The sequence below is a fragment of the Sminthopsis crassicaudata genome, chromosome 3, assembly GCF_048593235.1.
Source record: "Sminthopsis crassicaudata isolate SCR6 chromosome 3, ASM4859323v1, whole genome shotgun sequence".
In the NCBI taxonomy this organism is placed as follows: domain Eukaryota; kingdom Metazoa; phylum Chordata; class Mammalia; order Dasyuromorphia; family Dasyuridae; genus Sminthopsis; species Sminthopsis crassicaudata.
In genome coordinates this window covers 637,896,003-637,920,263 of record NC_133619.1, presented here as the reverse complement: position 1 = coordinate 637,920,263, position 24,261 = coordinate 637,896,003, and the positions used below count along the sequence as shown (strand labels likewise).

Below are 24,261 nucleotides of genomic sequence, written 5' to 3'. Positions count from 1 at the left end.
CGATTATGGTAATAGTTTTCCTGATATTGAACTGCATTCCTACATTCCTGGCATAAATTCCACTTGGTCATAGTGTATTATTCTGCTGATAAATTGCTGTAATCTCTTTGCTAATATTTTATTTAATTTTTTTTTGCATCAGTTTTCATTAGGGAGATTGGTCTGTAATTCTCTTTCTCTGTTTTGGCTCTTCCTGGTTTAGGTATCAGTGGCACATATGTGTCATAGAAGAAAATTAGTAGTACTATTTCTTTCTTTACCTATTTTTCCAAATAGTTTGCATAATATTGGAATTAATTGTTCTTTAAGTGTTTGGTAGAATTCACTTGTGAATCCATCTGGCCCTGAGATTTTTTCTTAGGGAATTCATTAATGACCTGCTCAATTACTTTTTTAAAAATGGGACTATTTAAGTAATTTATTTCCTCTTCTGTTAACCTGAGCAATTGATATTTTATAAATATTAATCCATTTTGGTTAGATTGTCAAACTTGTTGCCATACACTTAACTTATCCCAGTGAAAAAGAAATTAAAGCAATAATTAGGAGCTATTTTGTCAGTGAACCTTGTTCATTTTTAATGCTGGTGATTTGGTTTTTTATTTCTTTTTTATGATCAAATTAACCAAAGGTTTATCTATTTTGTTCTTTTTTTTTTTCATAAAACCAATTCTTAGGGTTTTTATTAGTTCAAAAGTAGTAAAACCATTTTGGAAAGAAATTCAGAATACAGCAATTGAAATATCCATACTCTGGCCAAGAAATTTTTTTACTGCTCTTATATCCCAAGAAGCCATTAATAAAAAGCATGTCCTTCCAGATGCCCCAAAATATTTGTAGAACTTTTGTGATAGTAAAGGATTAGATAGCAAAGGACTGGAAACAAAGCAGATGCTCATCAACTGGGGAATGGCTAAACAAATTGTGGTAAATAATTTAAGAAGATATGCCATAAGAAATGATGAATGTGATGAGTACAGAGAAGCATAGAAAGATCTACATGAACTGATGCAAAAAAAAAAAAAAGTACCAAGAAAACAATATACACAATGACTACAACAATGTAAATGGAAGAAACAAGCACACAAAAAAGTTATTGTTACGAAATTTCAAGTTGCCTTGTGCTAATGTAAAGGATGGAGAGATACGAGTTAGGAGACAACATAAAATGGATCAAAAAATGATGGAATAGTTCTATGAGTAACTCAAGGATATAAATAGTTTAATATTGCTGTGGCAGGAAAATTGTGTTTATGATCTGTTTGGCTCTATACTATTTATTATTTATGTGCATATTATTTATGTAATTGGGGTTAAGTGACTTGCCCAGGGTCACACAGCCAGGAAGTGTTAAGTGTCTGAGACCAGATTTGGACTCGGGTCCCCCTGGCTTCAGGGCCGGTGCTCTACCCACTGCGCCACCCGGCTGCCCCAGCATTATATTTTTTTAAAAAGTCCAGTGTATTTCATGCTCAATATGCATCAATACTTAATAATCAATAAATGTTAATAAAGCACCTACTATGTGCTAAACGTGTTGAAATGACAATCAAATGAAATATTTGGAAAATGCTTACCACAGTGCCTGGCACATAGAAGGCTTGTTTCCTTTCTTCCTTAAGTGTCAGTCAGGGGAATTAATGTAATTATAAAAAGTACATGAAACAGCCAAAAAACAGGTTTTATTGAATGTCTGGAAAAATCAAAACATGACTCAAGCCTGAGCTCATGGTCCTTCCCGGTGAGTCTGACTTTCCCAGGTACCAACCAGCACTGCACTGGGATGGAGGGCCCACCTACAAGGGGAGGGAACCTGCCCATCTCCCAGAGGCCCGAGATAATGAAGGAGAGAAGTCTGGGCCTGGGTTCAGATTCTGCCTCATTCCCTGTGTGATCCTGAGCAAAGCTCCCCTGGGCCTCAGCTTCCTCATCTGCAAAATGAAAGAGTTGGATTCAATACTTTATGGCTCCTTATAGAAAATAAATATAAAAAAATAAAAATAAAAATAAAAAAAATAAAATAAAAATAAAGCTTCCAGCCTTGTCCCTCTCCAGCTGCAACTCGGTCCAGAGACTCAGGAGCTTACTGGTCGCGTCTGCCCCGGGGCCTCAGAGTCTCTGCAGGGGCCAAGGCCGCCCCTGGGAACCGAGTCTTTTGTCTTCAACAAGCCCCTCAATTCTCCCTCCCTCCTTCTCCCTCTCTCTCTCTTCTCTCTATCTCTCTCTCACTGTCTCTGTGTCTGTAGAACTGTCTCTGTCTCTTTGTCTATCTCTTTCTGTCTCTGTCTCTCTGACTGTCTCTCTCTGACTGTCTCTCTGTCTCTGTCTCTGTCTCTTTGTCTATCTCTCTGTCTCTATCTCTGTCTCTGTCTCTCTCTGTCTCTCTGTCTCTGTCTATCTCTCTCTATCTCTGTCTCTATCTCTGTCTCTGTCTCTTTGTCTCTGTCTCTCTGTCTTTCTCTGTCTCTGTCTCTCTATCTCTCTCTGTCTCTGTGTTTTTCCCTTTCTAGAGCCAAGAACAGAGGCACAGCCTGGATGTTGCTTCCTCATCGATACGGTCTTAGCTCTGAGACGTCGAACACCCCACAAGTTCCCTGGAAGGGGCCGCATCTGCGCGGAGACTTGGGTGATGATTTCTCTCCCCAGACTGGGCCGGCGCCTGCAGGCTCTCGGGCCTCGGTGACGCGTCTCCCGGGTTCCCATCCGGGTACCTGGGCCGCACAGTGTCCCGAGAAGAGCTCTGCGGCCTCTCCCCCGGCTGCTCGGTGTAAACGTGACCCGAGAAGAGGCCGCGGCTTCCGCGATCCGCCGGAGGTCCGGAGGCCTGGACCCCGTGGCACCTTTAACCTTTGCCCTCTAGTCCAGGGCCGGGCTGGGGGTGACGGAGGCTCTCAGTCTTTGCCCAAGTCCGTGATAAAAACACACCTCCTCCGCGGCGCAGGAGCCAGCGCCAACCACTAGAGGGCGCTCTGCCCCCGGGCTTCCCTGGCGGCCCTCAGCCTCGGGACGGCTCAGCGCCCCCTCCCTCTGCCCACCAGCGCGCCAGGAGACGTGCCCCCGAAGCCTCGGGAGACCCCGCCGTTGCCTGCGTGGACCCCCCGCCCCGGGTCGACGGCGGCCGCGCTCCGGGAACGCCCTGCAGAGGTGACACTTTGTGGCGCTCCCGCGGCCCCACCCGAGCGTCAGGGAGCCGGGAGAGCCCCCTCCGGGGCGCGAGAAGTCTCCCCTCAGCGGAAGGGCGGCGGGAGCAGCCTGTTCCGAGCCCCGGAAGCGGGAGCGCCTGGAGCGCCCTGAGCCCGCGCGGTTCTCCGCCGCCCCCAGGCCCGGCCCCGCCTTCCCTCCCGGGGACTCCGGAAGGAGGAGTGGGGAACGCCTCCAACCCCGTGTGTAAGAGCAGTTAGCCGAGATGTTCCTGCTCTATTAGGACTATTATGTCGGCGGCCTGACCAACAGCCCCTTAATGCGGCCGAGATGGCGCCGCTTCTTTGGCTTCTTGTATTATATACTTCCCGAGCACTAGAAACCTCCTCCCTTCCGCACGAGCCCGCTCCGCTGTTGTACTTAGGTCAGTTTTCCTGATGGAAGAGTTTGCCCCGCTGCCGCAGGTCGGGAGGTGCCCGCGTTGCGGCTGCTCTGGAGGCCGCCCTGGCTTTAAATACCCCGGAGTCTGAGGACCGAAGCACGAAAGCCCCGAAAGCCCCGCGGTGCAGTGACTTTCCTCAGCAGCCCCAAGGGCGCGACTCATTCAGAGCAAAGGCCTTTAGCAAAGTAAGGGAGATGCGCCCTCTGCAGAAGCCCCCCCTCCCCCCACGAATCCATCCCGCATAGACGGGCTAGGACGCCCTCGTAAGGGGGCAGCAAGGCCTCTGGTGCGCAGGGTCGCTGATGCGCTGCTTCACTTACGCTTTCTGTACACACACATACACTGTAGCATGAAGCACAAGGACTTGGTAGTATAGTATACATTACTTGCCCCGCCTCTGCTGCCCTACTAAGGTTTCCGTTTCCCAGGAATCACCTGGAGTTTCTACTGCCAGTTAGTTAATGAACAAGTATGAAGCGCGCGCCACGTGCCAGCAGCGGGCTAAGGGCTGAGTGAAGAGCGAACGGCGTTCCCTCCTCTCGAGGAACTCGCTGTTTAATGCGGAAATAACTTTACACCAACGAGACGTGCACACGGTGAGCTGGAGCTAGTCTCAAAGTCCAAGCTCGGAAAGAGGATCCGGGATTCTTCTGAGGCGAGGAAGATAAGAGTTCTTACCCTCCCCCCCCACCCCACCCCAGCGCCCTCGCGGCCATTCTGCCTCAGGAATACCCGACGCTCCCGGGAGCAGGCCCAGCCCCGAAGAAGTTCCGAGTGGGATAGTGGACGGTGAAACGCACCTCGCTCCTCTTCCTTAGTTCGGTGGTACAGACAAAGCTGAGTGCCCGTGTAACTGTCCAGGAGTCCTCGATGACCTTGGGATGTAAACAAAGTCATGGCTGAGCTCCCTGGAGACTGACCCCGGCACCGCCTCACCGGGAATCTGGCCGATCAGTCACCCTAACTTCAGGGTTAGGGGGACCGAACAGGAAAGTTCCGCGATTTCTACCTCATCCCCTAGACTTGGGTTTGGGGGAAGAAGGGGGAAGGGGGTCTTGGCTGTAATTTCAGCGGTGCGGCTTAGCGGAATGGACACTCCTCCCTGATCCATATCTGTGACTCAGCTGTAGCTTACATCTCCTAAGGCATTGAGTGTCTAAGCGGGTCCAGTGCCAAGCAATCAACCAATAAACATTTGTTAAGCTCCCGGGCATGACAGACACTGTGCTAAGTGCTAGGGAGCAAAGGCAAAAATGAAACACTATCCCCAAGGAGTTCCCATTCTGTTGAACATGACAAGGGGTAAATAAAGAAATATACTAAGAATAAATGAGTACATATATCCGCATGAGCAAGGCTCCCAGCTTACAGGGGAGGCTGTCTCCGATATCTCTGACCCTTCCCCTTCCAAGGGAAACGAATTTTCACTTTAGGGGGCCCGGAGAAGAGCTATAGCTAGGTATTAGCTCCTTCCTTTGACCACCTCCAGGAGGAGTTCCAACCTAGAATTTTTATCTGGCCCCTGAATTTTCATTTCATTTATATTTTATCTAGCTCCTCAAATATCCTTGTCTAATCTAGAAGTACGAGATTGAATCAGATGGAGAGTTGGTCTACATTAAGGGAGAGAAAAGCCTTTTAGCTTCTACCAGCAGTTTAATCCTTTTCTTCCCAACGCCGATTACCGATAGACCATCATGACTACGACCTAAACAAATTTGCCCCAAACAACAGCAATTAGAAATCAAAGAAATTCTATGGGTTGCTATATGCCAGAATATATGCAAGAGTTGAATGTGCTCTTTAGCTGGGAGAAAACTGAAATCTCAGTTTGAACCAGGAGCCAAAGCCCAGTCTCACCCAAGGAGAATTATCCTGCCAGTCTTTGAGACATACACTAGAAACAAGGGAAGGAAGCCAGCTTCCCTCGTGTGATGGTAACTTCTCTCACCATGTCTGTCTTTGACAACGAGGCTCTGGAATCATCCTAAAGAAGCTCTAGCATCTCTCCACCATCAGAAGGCTTATCTCCTTTTGCATAGACAGTGGCAAGCCAAAGGACAAAGGCTAGATTGGAAGCCCAGTTACCAATGCAAGGTCATTTATGGAAGGCCGGGATTGAGGGGGATCCAGGAAAGTTCCTTGTAGAAGACATAGCCATAGTCTTGAAAGAAGTAAGAGATTCTATAAGATAGAGGGGAGAAAGAACCGCTTGTGCAAATATAAGCCGGGGAATGTCATGTGGCAAGACTAAAAGACCAGTATGACTAGAATATAAGGTGCAAGAAGGGGCAGCTAGGTGGCGCAGTGGAGGGAGCACCAGCCTGTAGTCAGGAGGATCTGAGTTCAAAATAGACCTCAGACACTTAACACTTCCTAGCTGTGTGACTCTGGGCAAATCACTTAACCCCACCTGCCTCAGGAAAAAAAAAAAAGAAAGAAGGAAAGTCATGAGAGGAGAAAAGTTTGCATGTTATCACTCCCAGAAGAAGGGAGATAATCCTGCTCCTTGAGAGAAGGGACTAGTTTTTGCCTTTCTTAATATTCTCCTTCAGGACATAGCACAATGTCTGGCACACAGTAGGTGCTTAATAAATGCCTATTGACTTAGTCTAGCTTATTAGATATGAATTTGGACCCAAATGTCTGGAAACATGACAATAATCTGGGCTAGCAGGGTACTCTCCTATTCAAAGAGTTTTTCCATAGTGAATAAATATCATTCTCCCTTTCTTTTTTTAGAAAGGTCAGTTTTTCCAAGAATACAATATCAATACAGAAGGTTTTGTAATTATTCTCCACACAGCCAGTTCTCAGGAATCCTTCTAGGGAATTTTCAAGGTTCTACTTACAAAAGGGAATTCATAAGATAATCTTTTCATTATTTTGCTATTTTTCCTTTATTTCAGTCGTGTATAACTTCTCATGACCCTTTTTGGGATTTTCTTAGCAAAAATACTGGACTGATTTGTCATTTCCTTCTCCAGCTCATTTTGCAGATGAGGAAATTGAGGCAGGGCTTAAGTAACTTGCCTAGGATCACACAGCTAAGAAGTGTCTGAAGCTGGATTTGAATTCAGTTTTTCCCCGATTCCAAACCTAGTGGCACATTTAGTCACCCCAGGTTTTTCCTTATACCAGATCAAATATAAAATCCTCTGCTTGGCATTCAAAGCTCTTCTTAACCTGGTCCCGTCCTACCTTACCTCTTACCTTACTCTTAGATCCAGAGACTGGCTGTTTCACAAACAAGATACAACATAAACAAATTTCTCAATCCCAGGTGTTTTAAGCCTGGAATTCTCCCTCTGCCTTCCCTGGCTTCCTTCAAGCTCTCAGAATGGGGCAGACAGGGCTTTCTGAAGATCATAATGTCTCGGACAATATTCCTGGTTGGCTTTGGCTGGAAGATCTTCACCAAGTGGAAAGTCTCTGATGCCCGATTCTGCTCCCTCCACTGCCCCAGAGCCCCAAGGAGTAGACGTTGCATTTATCCCCCTGAGTTAGAGAAGGAAATGGCCAGCCAATCTAGTATTTAGGATCTTTGCCAAGAAAACCCCCAAAAGAGTTGGACATGACTGAAATGAATGAACGACAACAGAATAAAGTTGTCTTAGATCCATGTCATCATTTGAACTTATGAGTGTCTTTTAGGATCCAAACTGTCACCTAACATGCCAGCTTGCCCTCCCAGTGTGTGTAGGGCTGAGGCATCCCCTCTCATGTGAACCCCAGAAAAGTTGCCTAAATTCAAGATACACTTTGGGATGAGACTTCCTTAAAACATAATTCATCAGCCCCCATCAGTGTTTTTTAATTTAACCAGAGGGCATATTTGTTCAAAAGAAAAGTTCTTTTTTTTTTTTTTTTTTGCTGAGGCAATTGGGGTTAAGTGACTTGTCCAAGGTCACACAGCTAGGCAAAGAAAAGCTCTTTAATCAAACTGAATGCAAATAAAGAAGCTAGAAAAAAATTCTCCTGCTCACACCATCACAGTTGCAAGAGAAAATGCATGATTGGGAAATATATGCATGTACATACAAATATATACATATGAATACATACAAATATATGGAAAGGAACATATCACATGGAGGCAAGAGGAAGGCCAAAACAACCCACCCCTTTGAAGTTGCCAAGCTGCAAAATATCTCCTAGTAATAAAATCATACTACTCTTTGTTATGTGGTATTGTCTTTTCAAATTAATAATAATAACTAGCATTGACATACCCTTCTAAGATTTGCAAAGCATTCTACATAGGTTGTTTTATTTAATTTTCACAGCCCTAGAAGGGAGATGTTTTTGTCCCCATTTTACAGTTGAGGAAACTGAGGTAAACAAGGCTAAGTAATTTGCCCAGGCTCACACAGCTAGTGTCTGAGGCTGGATTTCATCAAATCTTCCTGCTTACAGATTCTATGTACTGTATGTACCTTCTGTCCCAGAATTAGAATTTCTAATTTACTCCAAAGCTCAGCACAAATGTCACCTCCTGCTCCCATCTCCCCTTCCTCCCAACCACTTGTGATCCCTCCTAATTTACCAAATATTTATTTTGAATATATTTGGTATAAACAGTAAGCATGCTGGGAAGCAAAGCTCGATGGAATCGTGTTCTTCCTATCTTAGAAATATTAAGAAATTTTTTTTTTCAGTATCTTAGTCTGACGTTTTTGGACTTGTCTGAGTGAAATAAATCTCATCAATCAAATGCCAGGAAGAAGCAGTTTGATCTCCCTAAAAACAGAATCTGCAACTGTAAAGGACTTGGCTCTTCTCAGCAATGTCGTAATCCAAGGCAACTCCTTGGATTAGGATGGAAAATGCCATTGTCATCCAGAAAGAGAATTATGGAGACTGAATGTGGATCAAAGCATAGGATTTCTACCTTTTTGTTTGTTTTTTTCTTTCTTTCAATTTTTTTCTTTTTGGTCTGATTTTTCTGGTACAATACGACAAATATGGAAATATGTTTAAAAGAAATGCCCAAATTTAATCTATGTAAGATTGCTTGCTGCTTTGGGGAGTAGGGAAATAAAAGAGGAAGGGAGAAAAATTTGGAACACGAAATCTTACAAAAGTGAATGTTGAAAACTATCTTTACATTTACTTGGAAAAATAAAATACTATTAAAAAAAAAATTTTAAGACAGAATCAAAGTAGTAATAGAACAAGGGCAGAAGACCCTTTGACTAAACAGTAGTGGATAAGGTCTGAATTCAAATCCTGCCTAGCTATGTTACAGTAGGGAAGACATTTTGGGTCCTTTGTTCCTCATCTGTAAAATAATTTTTTTGCATGACTTTATTTAATATTTTCCCCAGTTACTTTCAAAACATATTTTTTGCATTTGTTTTTAAAATTTTTGAGTTCTAGTTTCTCTTCCTTATTCCCACCCACAATTAAGAAGCCACATGTGAAGTTATGCAAAATATTTCCATAAAAGTCAAGTTGTGAAAGAAAATAGAAATCTTGTAAAATAAAATTTTAAAAATTAAGACTCCAGAGGTCACTTTCAGCTCTGAATCTATGATCCAGTATAATCCTATAATCCTTTTGAGAGCAGGCTCCCTTTTTCTAGCTCCTTGACTGGATTAGAGAAATGATTCTTCAGGATGACCTACATTTTAAATTGTTAATTCTTCTGCTTGATAAATCCAAGACTGCTCCTTAATCCTGTCTTGTGAAATCTTGTTTTTGTTTCTAAATGCTATAAAAGTATGAGTGTAAGAGATGTAGGGGGTGTTTCAGAAGGACAAACACCTCTGGTGGAAGGACTACTCATCCATCTTTGGTGTCCATCCTGCCACAACTCTCACCTGTGGCTCCAAGGGGTGGCAGAGTGCACAATGGCCACACCTGGATAAAAACATTTGGGCAATTAGTTGGAAAATGGCTGAATGAGTTATGGGATATGAATATCAAGGAATAGTATTGTTCTGTAAAAAAATGGCCAACAGAATGACTTCAGAGAGACCTGGAGAGACTTACATGAACTGATGCTAAGTGAAATGAGCAGAACCAGGAGATCATTATACACGGCAATAAGAAGATTATATGATGATCAATTCTGATGGACATGGCTCTGTTCAATGATGAAGTGATTCAGGCCAGTTCTAATAATCATGTGATGAAGAGAACCATCTGTACCCTGAGAGAGGTCCATGGGAACTGAATATGGATCACAACACATCATTTTCACTTCTTTTGTTACTGTTTACTTGCTTTTTTGTTTTCTTTCTCATTTTTTTCCTTTTTTGATCTGATTTTTCTTGTGCAGCAAGATAATTATATAAATATGTATGCATATATATGATTTATATATATTTTTACCATGTTTAACATAGATTGGATTATTTGCCATCTAAAGGAGGAGAGAGAAGGGGAGAATTGGAAAACAAGGTTTTGCAAGGGTCAATGATAAAAAATTATCCTTGAAAATTAAAAGCTTCAATAAAAAAAAAAAAAAAAAACATTTGGGCAGGTGGGCTAAAGCAAGTTGAGGGTAACCAACAGGTCTCAAACCCATGGGTGAGTTAGGAGGGTGTCTACCTCAGCTTATGAAAGTTTCCACTACAGAATGGACAGGTGAGAACAATTTGTTTCAATGACCTTGAAAGCGGTTGAAGCCAGCTCTGTGAAGCACTAAAAGCTTGTTCAGATAATCGAAGATACTGAGGTCATCCACTGCATCCTGGGGCAGCCCCAGTCCTGATTTTTGTCCCACCACTGGATTCTAATGACTCTGGAAGAGAAAAGCTGGTGACTTTGTGCAACTCTGGCTCCCTTCAATCTAATTCATAAGTCAATTAGCCCTATTTAAAAATACAAGATAAACAGCAACAATACAAATGTGAAAATCTTCCTGAGGGAGAGAATTTGAAAACAAACCCTTTTCGCCCAATTTGGAGACCATTGTTTAAGGAAGGACCCAGGCCACTTCTACTTGAGCCACAACTCATTCTCTGGACTTCAATGTACTGGCCATGGTTAGAAGTTTTATTTCTAAGTCAGTGTTATATAGACATATGTTTCTGATCACGAAGGCAGATAAGGAGCAAACAAGACCCAAAGTCAGTTCTGAGTTCAAATATGGCCTCAGACACGGTTCTGTTTGGAACGACTGAAATAACCCAACAGCAACAAAAACTTACCAGCTATAGGGCCCTGAGCAAGTCACCTTAATTTCCATTTGCCTCAATTTCCTCACCTGTAAAATGGGAATAATAAGAATATTTACATCTCAAGGAGATAGTGAGGATAAAATAAGATAGTAATTGTAAAGCACTTTCCAAACCTTAAAGTAATATAGAAATACAAGCTATTGTTATTATTAGTACTGTGGTTATTAGTATTATATTTTTAACTCTGTTCAGAGATCCAAAAACCAGTAGTAGACTGTCAGCTTGTTTAGGTGGAAGAGCTGGGAAGCTGTTAAAGGAATACAGATTTGCATATGAAGGGAGGTAAAGACCAGGCCTTTACCAATCAGTGAGCCAAGTTCTCCCAGTGAGTGAGGCTTCAAGTTCTTTCAAGTTTGAGGTCTTAGGAAGCTGATATTATTATTATTTTTTGTCTTTTCCTTTTTTTAATATTTTATTTTTACCCAATTGAATGCAAAAAATTCATTGAATTTTTTTAAAATTGAGTTCCAAATTCTCTCTCTTTCTCTCTCTGTCTCCTCAATCCATTCTTGAGATGGTAAGTCATTTGATATAGATTCTACAAGTGCAATCACTCAGAACACATTTCCATATTATTAGTGCTGTCAAAGAAGACAGAGACAAAGATAAAAGGAAAAAAATAGTGGAAAATAATATGTTGAAGCTAATATTAAAAGTATTCTAGAACGAGGAGTAGGGCATGCCTTTGTGCCCCAGAAAGGACTTTTTAATGTACTACAGCAGATAGAAACATGACACCAGGGATGATTAGGCTAAACAGTTATAGAAGAAAGAGTCTTTCATCTGAAATAATAATGCACTCAATAGATTCTGACTGAGTTGAATGATTGCTATAACTATGAAGCTTTTAAAATTATTTTTTTTCCTCTCAGCAAAGCAGAAAGCAACCTAGTTTACAAATAAATTGAACACTTTCCAACTGACCAATTTATCGGTAATTTAAGAACCTTGCCCTGTAGGTATTATCCTTTTTTTTTTTTTTTTTTTTTTTTTTTTTAATCTTCTCTTCAATTTGGAGAAGGAAGTTTGATTTTTTAACTCCTAAATAACAGCCTGGAGGAAAGGTGTCTCTCTCCCACTCTTTTTCCTTGGCTTCTTTCCTCGTTAGTCAACAAAACTTGGTCTCTCTCAAGTTACCAAGGATTTCTTAATTGCCAAATCCAATGGTCTTTTCTCAGTCTTCATACTTCTTGATCTCTCTGCCCCATAGGACATGGTGGCTGGATAGCCCTCTTCCCCTCCTCCAAATTCTCTTTGCTCTGGATTTTTGGAACCTCCTCTCTGCCCTGGTTCTCCATTACCTATGGCAGGCTCTTTTACTGGGTTTCCCACAGGTCTCTATCCTCCATACTATTTCACGTGGTGAAAAATAATTCCTTCTCTGTGCTCTCTGTGCTGATCATTTTCAAATTCAATCTTAATTTCACTGCTGACCTGTCTCCAGACACTTCCAACTGTTTTTCAGATATCTCAGGCTTCCCAAAATATCTTAAACTCAACATTTCCAAAACAGAATTCATTTTCTTTCTTTTTCTTTTTCTTTTTCTTTTTTCTTTCTTTTTTTTATTTTTCTTTCTTTCTTTTTTTTTTTTTTTTTTTTTGAGGCAGTTGGGAGTTAAGTTTTCCCAGGGTCACACAGCTAGAAAGTGTCACCTGTTAAATTTGAACTCAGGTCCTCCTGACTCAAGGACCAATGCTCTATCCACTTCCCCAATTCATTCTCTTTCTCCCCAAATTCTTCAGTCTTCCCAAGGTAGTATCAGCTAGTCTAAGTATATCCAGTTCTAACATGGTTCTTGCTGTATCCTCTACCACGTGGATAGAGCAGCTTCTTTTGGATGGCTGCTTGGGTCTTTAGGAGTGGTGTTCTTTCCTGCCATCCTGTTGGCCATTTTAGGGGTCTCTTATCAGCTGCCCCAGTTAAATGCCATGAAGAGGTGAGAGGGGAGGCCCTTGTCTTCCCCTGCTTACCTCTCTTTTACTCCAGATCTGAGAAATGGGTCCAGGAAGGGTATTTGTCCTCAGTTGCAGGAATCCGGTGTGATCCCCACTGGATCCAATTGGATACCAAGATGTGGTATTGCCAGCCAGCCTGGATCCTGGGACTCAACTGGGGGAAAGGGATATGAAATAAGGACTGTGCTCTATGGGAACTGAGGTGAACTTGGTTTACCTAAGCCTTTTCCCCTCTTCAGAGATGGAAGTGGTTCAAGGGGGAGAAGAATTATGCTTCCCACGAGTGACTGTTTGCATATTGTGATGCTACCTTTGGAAGTAAATATTCCTCTGGAAAAGGTCCAGTAAAAGGTCTAGTTTCCCAATGGCGCTACCTTCCTCCCAGTCTCCCAGGATCACAAGCTAGGAACCATCCTCCACATCATATCTCTCCCCTCCTCCTGCCTCCACATCCAATCTGTTGCCAAGGCTTGTGACTCTCACCTTTGGAACATTTCTTAAATACTCCATCTCCTCCCCCCTGACCTATTGCACCTGCTGCTGATGGGGTCCACATGCCTCCAGCCCAGGCTCCAATCAGCCACCAAAGGGATTTCCCTAAAGCACAATCTGATCATCCATGTCATTCCCTATCAAATCCAAAACCCTTCGCGTGGCCTTCAAATCCCTTTATAACCTAGCCTCCCCCCACCTCCTGCCAACCTTTGCCATTATCTTACACTTACCTTCTTGCTACCTATGGCAGTGGTCTCTCATTCCTCAAATAAGACACCGCCATGTGCTGATATTTGTATTTTCAGTGGCTGTCCCACAAGCTGGAACGTTCTCCTTCCTCATCTCCACCTTCTACAGGAAGCCTTTCTTCCTCCCTCTTAATACTAGTTCCTCTACTTTGTTTCTGATTTTTTTTTCTGATTTATCCTGTCTATAGCTTATTTGTCCAAAGTTGCTTCCCTGTTGCCTCTCTAGATTATGAGTTTTTTTTTGAGGTCAAGGATTCTCTTGTGCCTTTTTTTGAATAGCCAGCACTTAGCACAGTGCCTGGGACTGTTATTGTTGTTACTCGTTTTTTCAATCACGTCCAACTCTTCACAACCCAATATGGGGTTTTCTTGGCAAAGATATTGCCATTTCCTTCACCAGCTCATTTTAGATTAAGTGACATGGCCCAGGTCAACCAGCTACTAAGTGTCGGAGGTCAGATTCAAATTTGTGTCCTCCTGACGCTAAGATCTAGTGCTCCATCCACTGTGGGATGACCTAGCTGCCAGGTGTGGGACATTAGGCACTTAATAAAAGGGGTAGCCATATCCTAAGCCTTCTCAGCAGGCAGCTAAACCAGGTTAAGAGTCACTCATACAGGAGTTAGGGAGATGTCTGCCTCACGCATGTGAAGACTTCCCCAGGAGGAAATGAACAATTTTTTTTTTCCAACAGCCATGAAGGCGGCTGAAGCACTTAGAGCTTGGTCAGACCCCAAAGGCACTGTATTCCAGGCCATTGCCAGGCCTGCCACGAACCTCCATGTCTCTGGAAAAGGCAGTGAGACTGAGACTTTGTGCATCTCTGCCTTAAATATAATTCTATCCTTGGTACTCTTTGAAAGGAAAAAAAAACTCAAGATTGATTAACTAAAGGAGAAAACCAAGCAAACTACTTTTAAAGAAAAGCGTTTCTGACTTTTGATTACCCAACAAGATAGACCTAGGAACTCTTCATTTGAACAAAGTCCAATCTTCATTGTGTGTCAGCTCGGAGGCTCCCCTTGAAAAGCACTGACTGCAGCAATTTAAAGACATTTTAGACTTTATTGAGACATGAGAAAAGCAAGCTAGAAAGAGATTAACTTGCCAGCAGAACTAAAGAAACATTGTCTCCTTTCCGGGCATGTGTAATTAGATCAGAAATGTCTAATGATTTCCAAACTTAATTGCATAGATGCTACTATTTTTGTGGTTTGGGGAAAATATGTTAAACCACGGGGTAATTGCTAAAATTGAGTAATTTAAAATTCATGTTCATCTTGGGCAGGATAAATTAATCAGTCACAATAATTATCCATGGCAGAGTTAAGTTGTGTTCTGGATAGTAATTGATGGTGTCACACCCTTGTAACTGAGATTTAAAGCATTTTCTGAATTCATAAAGTACATGGAGTGACAAAATTGGCTGAGAGATGAATGGGATTTTTCTCCTTCGGGTAATTGAAGGAGGGAGTACACATAGATTGGTGTTATTGGATCAGTAATAGTGAGCTCTGTTTTTATATTTATGCTTTAACTAATGAGATTGTTTTATGTTGGTGCTATGTATACATTATTATTTAGGAAAATATTATAGAAACATGGAAATGCTGTTAATGGACATGCAGGTGGTACAGCTGATTGAATGCTGAACTTGGAGTCAAAAAACTTTAGTTTAAATCCTGCCTCAAACACTAATGAGTTGTGGGACTTTGGCAGCCACCCTTTGCCTCAGTTTCTTCATCTGTACAATGGGGTAATAATAACCCCCATATCATAGGTTTGTTATGAGAAGAAAAATATGGAAAACTCTTGTCAGCAAATGTAAATGCTTGTTATTCTCACTATGAGCATCTTTCATATAGGTCCCCTCCTGTTTCCAATCACAAAACCATGATTCTAATTCAGTCCCTAATCACCTTCCACACTGATTTATAATAGTTTGCTTGCACATATAGAACAACCCCCTTTGGGGCTCACTCATTCAATTTACACTGGTATTGATTTTGGGTTCCCAAAGGAGTGGCTCCTATTACTTTCAACATTCTAGCAGTGCTCCTCAAACTTTTTAAATAGGGGGCCAGTTCCCTGTCCCTCAGACTGTTAGAGGACCAGACTATAGTAAAAAAAAAACTCACACTCTGTGTCTGCCCCTCAGCCCATGTGCCATAACCCTGCAGGCCCAATAAACGTTCTCAGCAGGCCGCATATGGCCCGAGAGCCATAGTTTGAGAACTCCTGCCTAGGGTATTAGTACCCTATAGATATTAGTCCTCCTAAGCTCTAGCTCAGCAGCCCCCACAAGTGTGCTTCCTCTTAACAATCAGCCAATAAATTCAATTATTTAGCAAAGGCATTTACTCAAATAGTGTAGCAAATTAATAGTTAAAATCATTTTCCCCATCAATAGGGGCAAAATCTTCTCCAAGTATACCCAAAGCCTAAAGGAGAGCGGAAAAAAGAAAAGGAGCAACCTTAAGAGCCATGGTAGTGAGGTACACAGGTGGGAACCATGTCCAAGGATGCCCAGAACTCCAGAATTGCTAAGTTTCAATGTCCCTTCTCTTTCCAGAGGTGCTCACAACACACAGAGTGAATGACCAGGGCACTGGCCAGGAGCAACACCTTGACAGTAGTGTTATGATCCAGAATCCTTTGGAGCCCTATGTCTTTCCCTTTCTGATAGGTGCCTGGCCCATGGAAGCTGTTTATTTCCCTTGATCTAAGGTTGCACAGTAGATAAAGCATTGGAACTGGAATCAAACTGAGGCAAACAGAGGTTAAATAACTAGCCTACAGTCACACAACTAGCAAGAGCCTGGGGTCAGATTTAAATTCTTCTTGATTCCAGTTCCAATGCTTTATCTACTGTGCAACCCTCAAAACCTGGGAATCCAGCAGTGTCAACCTTAACCCTAACACTAACGCTACAGCTCTGCTCCCATGAGCTCATTACATCCCCTGCTGTTTGTCATTGTTGCATCTGATAGCATCTCCTGCTATGGCACTTTTTATATCCACCTCTTGTCCTTTCTTCCCAAGGGGAGAGCAATCCCAGACTCATTTGAGAGAAAGTAATTGTTAAATTTTTCATAAGCATTTACACCTGGAAAATTGGCAAATACTAAGAATCATTTAGTTTTTTGTTGAGACTTAAAGTGATGTCGAAAATATTAATAATGCAAATTAAACTTAGAAGTGTCCAGTTTTTGGACACATGGACGATTCATTAAACATTGACCAGCACCCCTCTGCCCCTTCCCAAATGTACAACTTGTGGCAGAGGCAGATTCTCTGGCTCCTCACATTACACCTGTCCCCTCGAGGATACATCCGAGCAGCATCCTCTTTTGTCTGCTCCCCAGTGCTTGTTCTTGCTTGCTCTCTCCTGACTGCACGCTCCCTTCTAACGCTTCTTCTGCCCTCTTTCCTTGGGACTGGAGGAGAGATTAGTCCATCCAGTCAATCTGTGTTAATCTACGAGCAGAACTAATCTCCTTGAAAAAGTAAAAGCTGAGGGATTTTCATCCTGATCAGGAAGCATCCATAGCTAAGGGCTATTGAACCTATAATGCACTATACAGTTGAAATAATGGCAAAAGCCAGAGTTCATGCTAAGGTGCAATGTACCCACATATTCCATAAATCCTACCAAAAATCAGTGGATGCCATCCAAGGCCCAGCACGCTATGGCCAAAGAAGTCCTAGATGAAAGTTTTAGATATATGAGTCAAGACAAAACTGGAACGAAGAAGAAAGAGATTATTCTGGCCCAAGATGGTAGCAGTGATCATTAAGAAGTGAGAGATTTGTGCTTGATATGTCTCAAGAATAATATTACTAATTCACTTTTCCTATTTGGAAAATATGAGTATTAAAAAACATGTGGGATTTGTCTGTCTTGGTTTCCTACCTCTAAAAGGAAAAAGTAAGACTATAAGCCACATCTTTGTGAAATCTGATCATGTGTATGTGTGTGTAGGGGTTTATATAAGGGCTTCCCAACCATGGTTTCTAAAGAGTAGTAGAAGTATTTTCCAGGATAGGTCTCTCTACTAAGATCCATTTCCCCCCTCCCCTCAATAGTATTTTATTTTTCCAAAAACATATAGTTTTCAACATTCCCTTTTTGTTGTAAAACTTTGTGTTTCAATTTTTTCTTCCTTCCTCCCTTACCTTTTCCCTCCCCCAAATAACAAACCATTTGGTCTAGATTATACATATACAATACTTTTAAACTTATTTCCACATTTGTCATGTTGTTTAAGAAAAATCAGATCAAAAAGTGAAAAAAACATGAGATAAAAAGCCAACACTAAAACAAAGGTGAAAATACTGAACTTCGATCCACCTTCCATAGTTCTTTCTTGGGATATGGATGGCATTTTCTACTCCAAGTCTATTACTAGGATCCATTTTGTCCAAGGCAAGGACTTTTAGAACAAGCTACTCAAATAAACACTGGCGTTGCCAGGTGTCCAGAAAATCTAGAGCTACACTTTGCCCTCCCCAGAGAGCCCCACAACCTGCATATTTGAATTGCATGTTGGGATCAATAAAACCAGAATAAAAATCACAGCAGAGTCAAGATACGGTATAGCTAGTATGGTCACAGCACTCTGTCAGAAATGCTATCGCAAGCTTACTCCATTCTTCCTAAAATTTGGCCAGGAACCATGTCTTCCTGTTGATTTCTGCTTTGGCGTCCCAGAATCCAATACTCATAACAAGTACGTATCTCAGCTGAGTAAAAGGCTAAAGGAATTCAGTTCTGAATTCAGTCCAAAAGACTTCTGACAGAATGAAATGACAACATAGAATGCCCAAGTTTATTGCCAAGACAAGATATCATCACTTGTAGGTATCCATCAAGGCAACAGAGCTCTATTGAGGAACCGTGATGGCAAGGGAGCCGTTTTCCATCTACTTTGGGACGGAAAGCTAGTACAAACCAAATTGCTGAGAAACTGACCTGTTTACAAAATAGCCTTAGGATAGTTGAGGGCCTGTAAAGACAGTTTACCACACTCAATCACCTAGTGCCTATAAAAGAGTTCATTGGAGTCTCTGATCAGTAAGGGGAAGAATGATGGAGACCTAGTCCAGAAGAGTCTGCATCAGAGACTGTTTACCAGCTGTATAGATATTCGGGTCACCTGCCTGAGCTCTGATCTCTGACATAGACTAACTCATGATAATAGAGATGAAACTAGAGAAGTTTCATAGGTAGCCAGATATCAAGACTAATATTTGCTCATAGTATTGGCTCCTTCCATGTCTTGTCTATAAAGAGTGGTAGCATGGTATAAAGTACTATGTTGCATATTCACTTAGAAAACTATAAATTAATACTGTGTTGTATTATATTTTACTTATTTTATAAAACATCTCCCAATTAACTAATCTGATTCAAGCTACACTCATGAGTTTTGTGGAATTTGGCACATCTCCTGTAAAGGATAAAGTTTTAGGATGAACAAAATCAATACAGCCAAAATTAGAAGAAAAGTAAGAAGGGGAGTGTATAGCAAGTCTCTCTAATAAAGACTTCATTTCTCAAATGCATAGGGAACTGAGTCAAATATATTGAATCAAATATATAAAAATAAGAGACATTCCCCAATTGGTAGTTTTCAGATGAAAAAAATCAAAACTATTAATAATCTTGAAAAATGTTCTAAATCATTAATAATTTGAGAAATACAACTCAAAATATTTCTGAGGTACTACACCACACCCTTCAGATTGACTAAGAGAACAATTGCTGACAGAGACGTGGGAAAATAGGTGTATTAATGTACTGTTAGTGGATCTGTGAACTAATCCAACCGTTTTAGAGAACAATTTGGAATTATGCCCAAAAAGCTATTAAACCATTTGACCCAGGGTTACCCTTATTAGTTCTATATCCCAAGAAGATGAAAGGAAAATAAAAAGGTACAAAATATTTATAGCAGTTCTTTTTTTTTGGTGGAAAAAAATTAGAAACTGAGGACTGAATGACTAAACAAGTTATGGTATATGAATGTGATGGAATACTATAGGAACTGTACTGTAAAAAATGATAAATGAGATGCTTTCAGAGAAACCTGGGAAGAATTTTATGAAGCGATGAAAATGGAAGTGAACAGAACTAGGAGTAGAATCTACACAGTATCAATAATATTATAATCAATTCTGAAAGATCTAGTAATGAATCAATATGGTGATCCACCAAAGGACTCATCATTTAAAATGCTATCCACCTACAGATAGAGAACTGATGGACTGAGATAGCAAATTGTGCTATTTTTTTCCTTGTTCCTCCTCCCCCAACATTGCTGATGCAAAAATATGTTTTGCATGACTTTATTGCACAGTGGGTATTATATTTTCTGACTTCTCGATGTAGAAAAGGGAGGAAGAGAATTTGAATCTGAAAACAAATAAGTAAATTTTTAAATGTTAAAATTCATGGCTAATTTTTATACTTATGTAATCATTTTAAATATATTTCTGTATTAGTTAAGTTGTGAAAGAAAAATCAAAACAAAGGGAGGAAACCACATACACACACAAAGTAAACCCCAAAAAGGTAAAAATACTATGCTTTTATGAAAAAATGCTGTAGATCATTATTGATGAGAGAAATGCAAATTAAAATATCACCTCACACCTCTCAGATTGGCTAAGATGACAAGAAAAGATAATGATAAATGTTGGATGGGATATGGAAAGACTAGGATACTAATGCATTATTGGTAGAGTTGTGAAATGATCCAACCATTCTGAAGAGCAATCTGGAACTTTGTTCAAAGGGCTATCAAACTGTGCATACCCTTTGACCCAGCAGTGCTACTATGGGGTCTGTATTCCAAGGAAATTATTAAGGAGGGAAAAGGACCCGTGCTGTACAAAAATGTTTGTAGCAGCTCTTTTTGTGGCTGCAAAAAATTGGAAAATGAGTAGATGCCCATCAATGAGGGAAAGGCTGAACAAGTCATAGTACATGAAAGTAATGGAATATTATTGTCCTATAAAAAAAAATTGATGAACAAACTGATTTTAGAAAGGCCTGGAAAGATTACCTGAACTAATGCTGAATGAAACAAGCAGAGCCAAGAATACATTGTACACAGTAACAGTAAAAATGTGCGATGATCAACTATGAAAAACTTGGTTCTTCTCAGCAGTTCAGTGATCCAAAGCAATCCCAATAAACTGGATAGAAAATGTCACCTGCATCCAGAAAAAGAATTATGGAGATTGAATGTAAATCAACATATGCTATGTTCACTTCTTTTTTCTGGGTTTTTTTTTTCCTCTCCCATGATTTTTTCCCTTTTGTTCTTATTTTTCTCTCCCAACATGAATTATTAGGAAATATGTATTAAAAAATTTAATGTACATGTATAACCAGAAAAAATTAAACAATAAATCAATTGAACAACCAAAAAAAAAAAAGCTATGCTTTGATCCATATTCAGTCTCATAGTTCTCTCTCTGGAAGCAAGTGGCATTTTCCATCCCTAATCTATTGAAATTGTCTTAAATCACTCTATTACTGAGAAGAGTTAAATCGATCACACTTGATGATTACATAATCTTGTTACTGTGTACAATGTTCTGTTTCTGTTCACTTTTCTCAGCATCATTTCATGTAAGTTTTTCCAGGCTTTTTTGATCATCAATTCTTATGTAGCAATAATATTCCGTTACATTCACATACCATCATATTTAGCCAATTTGACAGGTTTAAAGTACATTTCTCTAACCAATAACAATTTAGAGCATTTTTATATGACCATAGATGGTTTTAATTTCTTCACCTGAAAATTGTCTATTCATATCCTTTGGCCATTTATTAATTGGGGAATGACTTATATTCTTATAAATGTGACTCAGTTCTCTATATATTTGAGATATGAGGCCTTTATCAAAAACACTGGCTGGAAAAATTATTTCCCAGCTTTCTGCTTCCCTGCTAATCTTTGTTACACTGGTTTTGTTTGTGCAAAAACTTTTTTGATTTAATGTAATTAAGATTACCCATTTTGCATTTTATAATGTTCTCTATTTCTTGTTTCATCCTAAATTCCTCCCTTCTCCAAAGATCTGACAGATTAACTATCCCTTGCTTTTCTAATTTGTTTATAGTATCACTTTTTATGTCTAGATCATGAACCATTTTGACCTTATCTTGGTATGGGATGTGAAATGTTGGTCAATGCCTAGTTTCTGCTATACTATTTCCCAGTTTTCCCAGCAATTTTTTTTCAAATAGTGAGTTCTTATCGCAGAAACTAGTCTTTGACTTTATCAAATAGAAGATTACTAAAATCATTTAATATTGTGGCTTGTGTACCTAACCTATTCCACTTACTCACCCCTGTGTTTCTTAGTGCCAAGTAGTTTTGATGACTATCGCTTTATAATATACTTTTAAGTCTGGTACTAGGAGGCCACTTTCCTTTGCATTTATTTTTCATTAATTCCTTTGATTTTTTGACCTTTTGTTCTTCCAGATGAATTTTGTTTTTATTTTTTCTAGCTCTATAAAAATTTTTTGGCAGTTTGAGTGGTATGGCACTGAATAAGTATATTAATTTAGGTAGAATTATCATTTTTATAATATTAGCTTAATATATCTGTGAGCAAAATTTTTGTAGCAGCTCTTTTTGTAGTGGCTAGAAACTGGAAGATGAATGGATGTCCATCAATTGGAGAATGGTTGGGTAAATTATAGTATATGAAGGCTATGGAATATTATTGCTCTGTAAGAAATGACCAACAGGAGGAATATAGAGAGGAGAGAGGCTTGGAGAGACTTGCATGAACTGATGTTGAGTGAAATGAGCAGAACAAGAAGATCACTATACACTTCAACAACAATACTGTATGAGGATGTATTCTGATGGAAGTGGATATCTTCGACATAAAGAAGATCCAACTTACTTCCAGCTGATCAATGATGGACAGAAACAACTATACCCAGAGAAGGAACACTGGGAACTGAATGTAAAATATTAGCACTACTGTCTATCTACCCAGGTTACTTATACCTTCGGAATCCAATATTTAACGTGCAACAAGAAAATTGCATTTACACACATATATTATATCTAGGTTATACTGTAAACACGTAAAATGTATGGGATTGCCTGTCATCTAAGGGAGGGAGTAGAGGGAGGGAGGGAAAAATCTGGAAAAATGAATACAAGGGATAATGTTATAAAAAAAATTACTCATGCATATATACTGTCAAAAATGTATAATTATAAAATTAATAAAATTTTAAAAATAAAAATAAAAAATATATATCTGTGAGCAACTGATACTTTTCTAGTTGTTTGGATTTTATTTACATTAAAATTGTTTTGTAATTGTGTTCATAAAGTTCCTGGATTTGTCTTGGCAGATAGACTCCCAAATACTTTATATAGTCTGTAGTTATTTTAAATGGATTTCTCTTTCTATCTTTTGATGGTGGTTATTGTTGGTAATATAAAGAAATGCATGACTAAAATTTTTCAAAGAATTTCTACTGAGCAACAGTTTTCTCACTTTAAGAGTTTTTTTTTTTTAAAAAGTAAGCACAGCAAATAAATAATAATGCTTCTCAAAGCCTAATAGAAGTACCTAAAGTAAGTAAATAACCCACAGGAACATTCAACTTTTCCTCCCTGGGAATAAGGGCAAAGACGAAGGAGGAGAAAAGAAACTGGTCTCTCTCCCTAACCCAAATTGAATAAACCATGCAGTTTCTCCCAGGGAAGAGTTCATGTTTTAATCATTTTTAAAAGTTCAGCTCAAGAATCATCATAGCTGCTTGCACGAGCCAGACTCCAGATGTCTGCTCTCCATGTCTCTGTCTCCTTACTTGCTTTTGATGGCATCTCCTCCCTCCTTCCTCCTTGTTGGTGTAGCTCTCCCTCTAAAGTACTTCCTTTAACTTACACTCGAGATTTTATAAAATGAGTCCTAAAAAATGTTTACTTTAGGGTTCTAGGATACCCTATGGGTAGCAAATTCTTCTTATGTAGCTCATAACCCCCACCAAAACCCTTTCCATAAATAATCAGGCAATAAGTACAATTAGTCTTAATAAAGGCATTTTACTAAAAAAAACTTTTTTAATTTACTAAAAAAAAAAATAAAACAAATAGCTATAAAATATTTTCCTCATAAACTGAAAGCACACTCTCCCAACAATACATATAGAATCTATAGAAAGAGTAAACTCAAACTTACAAAACAGTTAAATAAAGCACAGAATACACTTCTGGCAAAGGCAACTTGCAAATCTCGCTTCTTTGGATTTTTTTTTCTCTTCATACAATATTCAAACACCTTGCTTTAGGTACAACATCTCTACTGCCAAGGTTGTTCAGGTGTAATCTCTATTTCTTAATATTGCCATGAGTCATAATTGTAGAACTGCTTTCTCTCTCTACGCACAGCTGTCTGGAATGTTTTTGTCCCTGTTTTCCAATGGATTGGGTGTCTCTTACTCATTCCACTAGCTTCAAGACTATATTGCTAATGGAGTGATAGGCAACAGTAGGAGAGAGAAATTCTCTTTTCGACCCTTGCAGGGAATCCCAAGCTTATCATCTTCCTGCTCTCCAACTGCTGAAACTCCTCTGGGCCAAAGAACCCAGGGGCAATAGCTAACTGGTTTGCTCCGTCCTTTCTTGACTCAATCAGAGAGTTATTCTTACTGTTAGTTAAACAGCTAATTAATACCTTGTGATTTGGGGTGTATACGGTGTTCAGGAGGACTAGCATCTCTGGTGTGAGCTGCTCATCTTTT

At 40.1% G+C, this 24,261-nt stretch overlaps 2 long non-coding RNA genes across 2 annotated transcripts; both read right to left on the bottom strand.

Annotated features, from left to right (window-relative positions):
• Positions 1–1,667: 1,667 nt before the first annotated feature.
• LOC141564409 (uncharacterized) lies at positions 1,668–3,317 on the bottom strand. The gene is made up of 2 exons (XR_012488630.1): positions 2,529–3,317; positions 1,668–1,931 (listed from the first exon to the last, which is right to left on the bottom strand). It is a non-coding gene; the product is annotated as an uncharacterized LOC141564409 (long non-coding RNA).
• A 6,915-nt stretch (positions 3,318–10,232) lies between these two features.
• On the bottom strand, positions 10,233–12,821 carry LOC141560011 (uncharacterized). Its single transcript, XR_012487614.1, has 3 exons — positions 12,742–12,821; positions 10,741–10,796; positions 10,233–10,331 (listed from the first exon to the last, which is right to left on the bottom strand). It is a non-coding gene; the product is annotated as an uncharacterized LOC141560011 (long non-coding RNA).
• Between the last annotated feature and the right edge of the window lie 11,440 nt (positions 12,822–24,261).